This window comes from Ceratotherium simum, chromosome 34 (genome assembly GCF_057802395.1).
Source record: "Ceratotherium simum simum isolate JZ-2026a chromosome 34, ASM5780239v1, whole genome shotgun sequence".
NCBI lineage: Eukaryota > Metazoa > Chordata > Mammalia > Perissodactyla > Rhinocerotidae > Ceratotherium > Ceratotherium simum.
This window is the reverse complement of record NC_141933.1, coordinates 26,213,077-26,226,124: the sequence shown is the minus strand read 5'-3', so window position 1 is coordinate 26,226,124 and position 13,048 is coordinate 26,213,077.

The following is a 13,048-nucleotide window of genomic DNA, read 5'->3' as shown; positions in this document are numbered from 1 at the left end:
GCTGTATCACACAGCTGCAATGGGTTACTTTTTGTTAGGAGAAATGCAACACACTTGTCCTTTGATGAACTGCTTTTCTGTCCTTTCAGCCATTCAAACCACACCTCTCACAATGGGCTGATTTTGTTTCAGGACTTCACATCCTCCAGAGACTTTCCCTTGGGAAATTTACAACCTTCTGTTCCTTTCTAAGGCATCAAAATTCTAATGGAGTTGTGTACTATGTAAACCTATGCTAATTTCAGTCATTATGCAGATGTCCAAGTACATTGCAGGTTTCCACCTAAAAGTGTTATTTCCCTTTAGAGTCAAAGGTACTTGGATGAGCTGCTGATTCCTTTGTTAAAAGATAATCCATGTATCATGAGGCCACCCAATTTGTCAAATTTCTGCCAGGAAAACAGAATCCCCCTAGAGAGTCTAGTGAATTGAGCAATGTTGAATTGCAGCTTGTATTTAAAATGAATTGATGCAAAAACATTCTAAAGAAAGTTAACTTTTTAATTAATCATAATCTCCCAACTTTGTGCATTATAAATATTTCTGCTTTTGTTTTCATTTAACAAGCTCTGTTTGGCTACCTCCGAGCTGCCACGAAAACAGTGTAAAAAAGTATTTTTAATGCGTTGTCCATATGATGCTCAAGACGATTGAAAAGGATCTATCTAGAATGCCTCATTTTTAAACATTTAGAAATTGATGTTTAGTGAAGTTACAAGGTATAACCAAGACTACATAGCCACTAACTTGTTTAACAAGTGTTAAAACCCAGTCCTTACACCAGTCTCCATGTTTTCCTCCACTTATACTAGAGATATTTTTACTTTAAAAATGGTTAGTCTAATGATTGGTCCAAGCTGGTCTTTCCTTGTATAAATATCTCTAAGTATTTAAATGCGTATGTGTTCTACACAGAGTAAGATGCTGCAAAGAGAATTATGCTCCATCTAGGAGAAATAAGGAAGCTCCCATTTAGCCTTGTAACCAATTATATCTATGATATTAATACAATTGGATTAAGGGCAAAGAACAAGGTTAAGATACATTCAACGATGTAGTCAGATTTTTCAGATGGAAGTCGGATGCAAATGAACATTTCCTTAGATGTACTGAATCACTGTAGCATTTCCGTATGCCTGAATCAAAGAGCTAATATTTCCTGAAAAAATTATACTATATGATTAAAATAAAGGAAGTTATCTTGTAGTAGACACTAGGCCAGGACAAATTTTAATTTTTCCTTATATGGGTCCTGAATAGAACAGGAAGGGCAAGGTTTTCGGAGTCCACCAGTGGGCAAATGTGGCTTCAGAACTCCAATACAGAGTTGATAACACCAACACTCCACACCCACCCACCATCCATGTTGATGTGAGAATTAGAAGAACTGTATTTAAGTCTGCAACATAATGCTTAAATACTGTGGCTCATAAATTGTTAGAACTCTTCTCATCCCTTTCCCATTTGGCAGCAGGTCTGTCTTAGGCATTCATTCTAACAAGGGGTCAAATCCTCTGTCTCCAGTTGTGCATTTTGCTACATGATGGTGTTGATTCTGCAGAATATATCACAGAGCAAAACTCAAGGGAAGTGAAAATGAAGTGATTCCCTTCTGATTTTTAGAGTCCAGAAGACACCTGCACACCCACAGGTTCAAGCCCTGGTCTCAAAACCTGCTATCTTCTCTTGTACATCTGACCAGCCCCTTCTCAAACCTGAGACTCGTTGTGTGCCCTTTTACTGTGATTATTTCTTCAAGTATATATTTTCACCATTTGAATGTGAACACTTATAATTTATAATGAAAGCCAAAGCAGAGACACTAATGCTAAAGACAGAATCATTGTAAATTATATCCCAACAAATAATAAATTTAATAGAGAATCATGAGACCCAAATTGCTAACCATAAGGAAGAGGGAATGTATCATCTTCTAATATTATTTTACTGAATATAAATGAATAAAGGATTTTTTTTATTGCATTTGTGTCATCAGCATTCCAAATCTCAATGGAACTTTTGACATAAACATACAATCAAGAACTGAATTATTATATTTATAATGACAATATCTTATCTGGTGTCTTCAAACAGAAGCATGATAAATAATCACAATTCATATAACTCAATAACAAATGTGTTAATATATTGATTTCCAAAAAGGAACTGATGTCGGTGTATATCTTTCTTTTATTCATTCTCACAGTCTATTTCCTAAGGTTTTAAAACAAAATCTAGGTTAAACATGTTTATGGTCTTCTAGTTAGATGTTCAAGTCCCACCTGCCTAGAAGAGCATCAAAATAAGATGTGCAGGGCATACGGTTATACCACAACCAACAACTGTTTCTGCTAGGTTTTCAGGATAAGCGTGACTTCAAGGAAAATCATGGCTATTTTTTCATTCATTCATTCTTTGGGAGGTAAAATAACATTATAATCATCTGCGCTCATTATAAAGTCATATGGCCTCAGTTCAAATCCAGGCTGTCAATCACTGACTTTGTCACCTTGAGGTAGTTACTCTCCGAGTCATTCCCTCATCTGTAAAAGGAGATAATAATGGTATTTAACAAAAAGAGTTGTCAATATTAAATGACATAACCTATGAAAGCAAAAAGCGCTACCTCTAACATACAATAAAAGCTAAATTAATTGTAGCTATTATTTTTCACTTATCCACAAACATTTTTGGAATGCCTACTAAGTGTTATATACTCTGCTGGGCAACATACAGATGAAATAGCAATCTTCTGAGCTTAATTGTTAATAGTTTGTGTCAACTATGCTCCCCTTTTGTCACACAAAACCCCAACCCCAAGCCCCAAGCATAAAGAACCCAGAGCATTCTCAGATAGCAGTAAAAAAGGAATGCACATTCCAGAGTCATTTACTTAAACCCAGTTGAAGGAAGGAATGGTGAAACACCCATATTAAACGTATATCCAGAGATGGCCAGTATGTGTTTTACACGGGCTCACTCTTAGTATTTGCAGCCACTCAACACATGGAGACTCACATTCAAATGACTGAAAATATAAAAGTTACAAATCAAGCTCATAAATTGTTAAATAAAGCCATTCTATCATCTTCACAATGGCCTGCAAGGCTATTCTCACATTCAGAATTCTCAGATGACTTGGAGGTTTGTATTGGAATGAGATGGCACTGGGAGATGCAGCCCTTGGTGCCCACCCTCTCCCTGCAGCCTCCCTCCCCACGTCTTCGTACTCCTGGGAAGTCTAGTTTTGTACGAGGGACCTCACATGCACACATGTCGACACTCCAGCCCTTATGTCCAAGCTCCAATCGTATACCCTATGCAAAGCCACTCTTGGGCTTACAGGTACACTGTGGTAGTGATGTCTGCCCTCGAGAGGACACACCAAGGGAAGAGACGCATCCAGACCCTGAAAAAGAGTTGGAGTAGTGAATTCCAGGTCTTAACTAACACTAAGGCATGGTCTAGATGATGGTTGGGGGCTATCAGTGGACATATCTCCTTAGCTCCATGAAGTCCACATTCATGAAATGAGAATTGGCTGGAGAATTGTTTGGTTCCTTTTAATGGGTGGGGCCCAGGGCAGAGGCCTCTCTGACTTGAGTCTAAATGCAATAGTAGTTTTGTGGTGAGAATCAGGGCTCCGGAGCCAGACCACCTGGGTTCAGATATTGCTTCTGTTTTTAACAATTAAGTAATCTTGGGCAAGTTATTTAACCTTTGTGTCTCAGTTTCTCTATCTGCTAAATGAGAATCATGATAACAGTTACTTCATAGTATTTGGATGAGGATTAAGTGAGGAGTTAATCCATGTAGAGCAGTTTAAAAAGTAGCTAGCCCAGAGTATGCACTCCATCAATACTAGCCAATAGCTATTACTACTATTCCTGGTAGAAATAGTAGTAGTAGTGTTGTTGGCAGTGGTAATGTTAATAATAAAGTGCTAGTTATGAAATAATTTAGTAAATTAGATCTCATAAAAATGGGAATGCAATGGGGCTTTTATTTGTCTTGCTTTATTTGGAACAAGAGTCCCTTAGATAAGATTGATTTACTTAGAATATAAATTTTTGCTTTGGGTAAATAATTATGGTTTGGATTTCTGATTCTGGCCACATAACAGATTGAACTAACCTAGACACACTTCTCATCACAAAACAAATAGAAATGTTGGATATGAATTTAAGAAAGAAAACAAGAACAACAAAGACACAGCTCTGAAAAAAAAAAACAGTGGAGGAGGAAGTGCCAGATGTGACAAATGTAGAAGGAAATTTAGCGAGTGGGATGAGCTAAATTACAAATGCATATCTGAACAGAGACATGCGGAAAGCTCTACCAGCTAGGGGACCTCTGCAAAGTCAGAAGTTACACAACCAGGAAGTATAAATGTGAATGCACCTGATAACAATAACATGGCTTCAAAATATATAAAGCTAAAGATGACAGAACAAAAAGGAGAAATAGACAATCCCACAATTATAGTGGAACATTTTAACACACCTCACTTAGTCACTTAACAGAAAAACATCAAGATGATTGCAGAAATTAAGAAAAATAGGAACAATAACTATAGAGGAGCCATAAAGATTCCCAACAAAACTAAAACTAGTTCCAATCCTCTTGATGATTTTAACTGATCAAAACATCAAGTTTATAAAATATTTGAACCCAATGAATAAACTTAACCTAACTGGCATATATAGAAGCTTTATTCAACTAAATTACTTGTGTATAAATAAGAGAAATTCTATCTGACAAAATATTTTGAACTGAATGGTAGTGAATACAGTATACTTCTAACACATAAGGGATGCAGTGATAGAACTATCTTTCATGATAATTTAAGCTCTAAATATATATATTATAAAGCAATAAATATAGCATATTAGTGGGCTTTGCATTTAACTAAAGAAGTTAGATTATTAAAAAGAAGAATGTGAAAACAAATTAGAAATAAATGTTTGGGATGAATGCAGAAATTAAAACAGCAACAATGACAAAGAGATCACAGAGATTTTCGGCAAAACTAAAGCTGGCTCCATGAAAAGATAAGTAAAGGAAACATTTGAAATAATTCAGAGAAATAACATTAACAATAATAGTTTGAATGAAAACAGGCTATAACTAGAAATAAAATTGATATTTAAAAATTGTAGTGGAGTACCATGAACAATTTTATGCCAAAATACTAGAAAGTCTATTAAAAGAGAATTTTTAAGAAATAGATTAAATACGAAAACTGACTAAAGAATATACAGGAAATGTGAATACTCTAATACCCATTAAATAAATTGAATTGGTAATAAATAATACACGTTCCAATGAGGACTACCAGCACCTCCCTACCCCCTTCCAATTTCCCCAATTCACACAAAAATCAAGCCTAATGATTTTCTAGACAAATTCTTCCAAACTTTCAAGGAACAAGGAACAAATACCCCAAAGACTAAGTCAGGTAACAAAAAGTCATTCTGTTTTTGAAGTTTGGTGAGATTGACGATTTGACTTCTGGTAGAGTGCTTTCAATTTGGTTTAATAACACACTGCAAATAAACCATGCAAAATATATTCAGGTGATCAGGATCTAAGTGAACGAATGCCGATTCCTGAAACCTCCCTTTTTTTACTTCTGGAAAAACATTGAAATTGGTGGCTTCAATAACTTCAGAAAAGAAGCCATGGGTTGAGAAGAACCCAGAGCCCTGGTTTCATTTTCTTTTATATTATCAGGAGTGAGAGTGGGAGGCACATCTAAAGAGATACCTGCCGCCCATACGGAGATAACTCCACATTCTATTTCCCATTGTGTTATAAGGCTTATGCACATTTTCAGCACAATGATTCTCACAAAGCCTACCACTATTCTTTCAGAGAATCTCAACATCTCTCATCACCACTCCGAATCCAGACAAGGACAGTACGAGAAAACTGAAATAAGCCAGATACAGAAAGATAATGAATGATCACTATTATTTGTGGAATCTAAAATAGTCAAACTCACAGAAACACAGAGTAGAGTGGTGGTTGCCAGGGGCTGGGGGGCAGGGAAATGAGGAAATGTTGGTCAAAAGGGGCAAAGTCTCGGTTATGCAAAGTGAAGAAGTTCTGGGGATCTAATGTACAGTATGGTGACTATAGTTAACAACACTGTATTGTATACTTGAAATTTGCTAAGAGGGTAGACCTTAAGTGTTCTCATCACACACAAAAAATGGGATGATGGACATACTAATTAGCTTGATTGTGGTGACCATTTCACAATGTATACATTTATCAAAACATCAAGTTAGACACTTTAAATATATACAATTTTTATTTGTCAATTATACTTCAATAAAAAGAATACAAGATTTAGGGAAATGAGAAGAAAACAGAGAACATAGGCAAATAGAAACTCATTTATACCACTAGTGAGAGTGTAAATTTTTTCAAGCTTTTTATATAGCAATTTAGTAATATCAGGAAGTTGAAGATGCCCATTTTTCTATAACGCTCCTCTATTAGGTATAGAACCTACGGCATCTTTTTTCAAAATGCTGATTACAACCTGGTAAGAGATTGCCCAGTCAATTTAGTGGGTCTTTACCCGCTATAATTTATCTACGATAGAATAGAATACAAAATGCTAGAGTAAATTTTAATCATATTTTTCACGTATGTGTGTGTCAGTGTGTATGTGTGTAAGTGCTGAAAAGGTAAAGATAAGCATCTTTCCAAATATAGGTATGTGTGCATGTGTGCAGGTCCTGGATCCTGGGATAGAATGCATTTCTTTCTGTGGATTACAGTCCAAAAAGTTTAAACTCAGCTTTCCTGGAGTGACACTCCCACCTAAGTAAATGGATACATTTACAGGGATGTACACTGCAGTATCTTTTACTATTATGAGTAATGGTAAACAATTAGATGCCCTTCAATTAAAGAATGGGTAAATAATTTATAGTACATTTATATAATAAAATACTACCGTTCAATAATCAAAATAAATAAACTAGCTCCTCAGGAATCACTATGCAAAATTTAACAATATAATATTGAGCACACAAAGCAAGTTGAAAAATATATCTATAAAATTTATGGAAATGAAAAGCATATAAAATAATATTGCATATCTTTATAGATACATTTATATGGAGTGAAGACATAAAAATATACGTGGTGAGGATGCACACATACTGCAGGATACTAGTTACTTCTAGCCTGGTTATCTTTATCTCGTAAGGAGAACAGGTCATGACTGGGGTAATTGAGAATCAGCTGTAACTACAAAATTACATTTCTTTCCAGAAAAAGGAACATAAAACAAATCTGACAATATTGCATTGGCATACCTGAGTGTTTCAATATCTCAAAAATAATTTTTTAATCAAATTAGGTGAACTAGCCTTAGGAACTATTCCTGGGGCTAGAGGAGAATTATAACTAATTATAACCATATCATCTGTATTTAAATGTACTAATAATGTCATAGAAAAACTGATATCTCCTTAAATACATTCAACATATGCCCATGGTTGTTACTGGTGTGTTAAGATGAAATAACTTTAAATTAAACATTTAAAAAAGATATTGGAAAGAACTTCCCAACTGCAACATTAGGAGACTTTAGAGATTTAGAAACAGATGGTAATCGACTAAATTTCAGACTTGTATGTGCAGTCTTAGCCAGGGGTCAATTCAAACAACCAACTTCCTCGTGAGGTGCTTCCACATATTTGTGAAATGCTAACTCCAAAAAACATTTAAGTACCTATAAAAATGCTAAGAATGAGGAAACACCTTCAACTCACATTGCCATCTATGGTTTTTGCCAAATACTTAACTTTCCTTTAGGCCCAAATGTTTGCCACATAAATGATTCCAGTCACAAACGCAGACTATTCAAACTGTGGTTGCACTCGCCACAAAAATCAGACTTTAGCAGAAATTAGTATTTTCCAAACCACCACCATATGTTAGGGCCAGAGGCTCTTTGTAAATTAACTATTTAGTATTTTTACACAAACGCTTTACCTTCATTATAAGAGGAAAATGAGCAAACCATAAATTGATGTTTTTACATTTTATGAAGAGCTCAATTAGAATGCAGAAACACACGCACACTATATAGCATTTAACCCTGAATGTTATATTTAAGAAAAAAAGAGATTTTGTCTTTACTTTTGATTTTTATTTAAAGACCATCCAGACTAACAAGAAAATTCATGTTCCCTCAATTAGTTACATAAACTCAATTGGGCAGTTGAGCTCCTTGGAACTTAGTTCCTTGTGGTGGGCAAACCCAGTGACCCTCAATGAGACAAATCTTTATATAATCCACTACCCTTGAGTGTGGGCAGAATCTGAGACTTGCTTGCAGACAGAAGAATATAACAAAGGTAATGGGATACTCACCGTGATTATGTTATATTACATAAGACTATATATTAGCTGACTGTAGCAAGAGATTCTCCTGCTGGGTTTGAAGGCATAAGCTGCCATATTGTAAAATGGTCTATAAGGGGGTCTGGAGAAGGCCCTTGGAAAGGCCTTCTGGCAAGTAACTTTGATGCCTTCTAGAAGCGGAGGGCTGCCCTCACCTGACGGCCAGTAAGTAATGAGGACCTTGGTCCTACAATCACAAGGAATTCTGCCAAAAACCACAAAAGCTTGGAATAGGATTCTGAGCTTCAGAAAGGAACACAGCCCTGCTGACACATTGATTGCAGCCTTGTTAGACAAGGAGCAGAGGAACAAGTTACACTGTGCCTGGACTTCTGATCCACAGCAGTGGGAGATCATGAACTTATGTTGTGTTATTTGGGTAAACTGTTAAGGATCAATAGACAACTAAAACAATTCCCTATCTGTGAAAAAGTTGGGTTATCAGCGGTTCTCAATTCTCAGAGTGTGTCACAATTATTAAAGTCCTTTTTTTTTCCTTTTTAAATGAATACACAGGTCTGGACCCCACAGCGAACTGAATGATTAGAATTTTGAGAGATGAGGCTGAGATATATTAATTTTTACAAGATTCTCAGGTGATTCTGATGACACTGATCTGATCCTTAAGGTCCTTTTAGTTATAAATATGTTTATAAATGACATTTGGCATCCAAAGTTTGCTGCACTGACTTCCTCTCATTTCCTTGTACAGTAAATCACACGTGATATTTGCTGCAGCTCCAGAGACCAATTTTTAATGGAAATGGTTGTTCTCAATAAATGTATCTATCTTTGGCCATCTTCCAAACCAATATGTCCTCGACCAGTGTATGGTCATTTTCTTTCCCTCTTAGAAAAAAATAAAAGAGAGAAACACACAGAGATACAAACACACACATTTTTAAATGACCTACACACAAAAAGTGGCTACAAATGAAGTTTGAGGGGAGAACAGGCACATCTTATTATTTTCTTTTCCTTGTCTCTAAAACCAGAACTTTTTCTCCCAATCCAACTCCTGCTGGACAAAATCCTCATATTTTCTGCTGACTACTTTCAGTATCAATACCTGAGCAAAGCTCTGTTGCTCACCATCATCAACCTATAATGAGAAAGGAATATATAAGTAAGGAGAGGAGAAACTAAGGCTTGGAGAACTCTCAGCTATAAATTAAAGTTCAATCTTATATTTTAAAAGTAATGGCCCAGTGGAATAGAGACTAAAGAGTTTTTCCTCCCTCTATTTGCTTCTAATTTATGTTTGTCCAAAGCCACAGTACTGTGGATAAAAGTTGTAGAAACTGTGGGACTAGATGAATTGATTTTTGGTTTTTGTCATCAAAGAATGGGAATAACAGGAGCAGGCAGAGCATCAGATGGTAACTTACAAAGGCACGTGCCTCAGTTTTGATCCTTAGTTTGACATGCTAACCTTTATACCCCTTGTTCAGAGACCTCTGGTTGTTGTGTTTTTAAAGGCAAATATAAATCCTGAAGAGGTGATTCATTCTGGGTTGCCATCTTTTCAAATTGGGTCAAATAACTTTCTTGGCAGGTTTTCTTTAAGTTGATTTGTTATATTGCTGAAAAAATAAATGACTGAATGAATGGACCCTTTCTCCCTTTCTCCTAATCACCATCCGCATGCAGAATTCATAAAATCCATTAATCATGTGCTGGGCTTGAACAAGTTCTTAGGAGTTCAGAAGTCAGCCTCCTAGAAACTCTTAATTCTAGAAACATCTCTAATCCCATTGGTGATTCTTCTACTGGAAGGAAGGAACCAAAAGTATAAGTACTGCCTTTTAGAATATGTATGATATTAGCCCTATTTAATTTTACTGCCATTATTAATTCTAAGATAATCTGAGATTAGACTAATGTCAGAAGAGCTAGTGAGTTTTGATATTGTGGAATGAGCATTGGGTTTGGAGTTGGATAATTCATTTCCAATCAATGTAACCCACCTCCCTTGTGACCTGTGGGTCTTTGGGCAAGTCAAACCTATCCTTCTCAGTTTCAGTCTTTGCATTTTTTAAAAATTTAAGATAATAGCAAAATCTATTAGGTTGTTCTGAAGAATGATATTCAAAATATCCAACTAGTATGGCAAGGACATTGTCTAATGAGAATGGATGCTGACAGAAAACAGCCAGGGATCCCAGGTGAAGAGTAGTCCTGACAGCAACAATCAGGTGAGATTAGATGAGATAGTAGACATGGAGATGCTTTGTTAACTATGAGGCTTATCTAAATTTAGATGTGATTATAATACTGGTTTATAAATTCTGTGCATCCTTATTTACTTATATCTTAATATCTGCAAATCTTGATGTTATACATAAACTTCAGTGCTAAAAGTATTTAAAAAGATAATGATGTTGGTGATTATGATGTGATTATGATGGTGATACAAAAGTGGACATCATTATTAAATTCTCCATTTTGTAGATGAGAAAACTGATTCTTAAGAGTTTAATTCACATAGCCAAGCTTCCACAGCTAATCAACTGGCAGAACCAAAATTCAAACCCAAGTGTGTCAAAATCAGAACTTGTGTGTAACCTGAGTCATTGTATGATCTTTACTAAGACATTGCAGCAAATTCCCAAAGTCATAGCACACATAGGCAGGACTTCCACCTTGTGTTACTTCTAAATTGAGGTCACTGGTAAAGTGGGTTTACTTTATATTTAATGAAGCTTCAAGACCTCTCACTTGCATAGGACCCTCCAGTGCTGAGTGTTACTTAGAGTTGTAGAGTGTTCTAGGTGGGGAGGGAAAGCCAGGTTGCCATCAGAAAGCATATCTACATAAGTATTTCTGGAAAATGGTCTACAAAGAATTCAGAAGAAAATAATCTTAATCTCTGAAATTTCAGAATTTTCTTGTGATTACTTTTCTCATTTCAAATAATGACTTGATTTTGTACCCAATTTTTTTTAAATTTTTTGTTTATTGCAGTAACATTGGTTTATAACATTGTATAAATTGCAGGTGTACATCATTATACTTCTATTTCTGCATAGATTCCATCATGTTCACCACCCAAATACTAATTACAACCCATCTCCACACACATGTGCCGAATTATCCCTTTCGCCCTCCTCCCTCCTCCCTTCCCCTCTGGTAACCACCAATCCAATCTCTGTCTCTATGTGTTTGTTTATTGTTGTTATTATCTACTACTTAATGAAGGAAATCGATGAGATATCACCTCACGCCCGTCAGAATGGCTATAATTAACAGGACAGGAAACAACAAGTGTTGGAGAGGATGTGGAGAGAAGGGAACTCTCATACACTGCTAGTGGGAGTGCAAACTGGTGCAGCCACTATGGAAAACAGTATGGAGATTCCTCAAAAAATCAAGGATAGAACTACCATATGATCCAGCTATTCCACGGTTGGGTATTTATCCAAAGAACTTGAAAACACCAATGTGTAAAGATACATGCACCCCTGTGTTCATTGCAGTGTTATTCACAACAGCCAAGACTTGGAAGCAACCTAAGTGCCCATCAAGGGACGAATGGATAAAGAAGATGTGGTATATATACACAATGGAATACTATTCAGCCATAAGAAACGATGAAATCCAGCCATTTGTGACAACATGGATGGACATTGAGGGTATTATGCAAAGTGAAATAAGTCAGAGGGAGAAGGTCATGTACCCAATTTTATATTTATAATTTCATCTTTTTTTTTTCCTTAAAGAAAGCCTTTAAAAATTTGATGATCTTTAGGCCCCAGAAAAACCAGATCTTCCCTGATCACGGTGTTAAGTTAGGACAGAGATAGCAGAACATCTAGGAATCCAGTTAAGTACAGTTTTTTCAGTCTTCTCTCTTCCTGCTCATACTTTAGGCCTCAACATAGCATCACTTTCTGATTTACTAAATCTAGGTTAGTTTCCCTTTCTTTCATTCTCTACTATCAATGTCTTCTCTTTTCAAAGCATTTTCACAATTTACTCTCACAATTCTCATATTACTCTGTAGCTGCTGGGCTATATGCACCTGAGAGACAGGCTGGATCTGACTTGCTCACCCTTTTATCTTTGATGCCAAGTTCAGAATCCGACACAAGGTAGGTATGTAAGCAGAACTCAATGAGCATTTACTGAATAAGCAAATATTTTTCTCTCTCTTTAGATTCATTCACACAGTTTTTGAATGTCCCATATACCTTGTTGAAAACCAGAATTTTTTTTAACCTAAAATTTTTTATTGTGGTATACCCTTACCAAAGTACTCATTCTAAATCTCTGAATTTGAAGATAAGTGCAGACAGGAAACTCACACACTGTTAATATAACAGTCAAAGCAATAGAAAAAGAAAACTCGAAAATATAGTCACATGCATTTACATGTCACTAAAAACAATTGTTCCCTGTGTCACCAACCAACACAAATTCCAAAACTCTAAACACACATTTACAAAAAATAAACACATTTCACATAGAACAAAATACACTTTCTAAAGAACAAAATGTAACTTATAGAGACCTTTCGTTTCCTGACAACTCCCAAAACCTTGTGTCAGGAATTCAAGTAGATCAAATGGCCAACTAGAAGATGAAGATTGAACAACCTTAACTTCTTGGCTGCTCTTAAGGG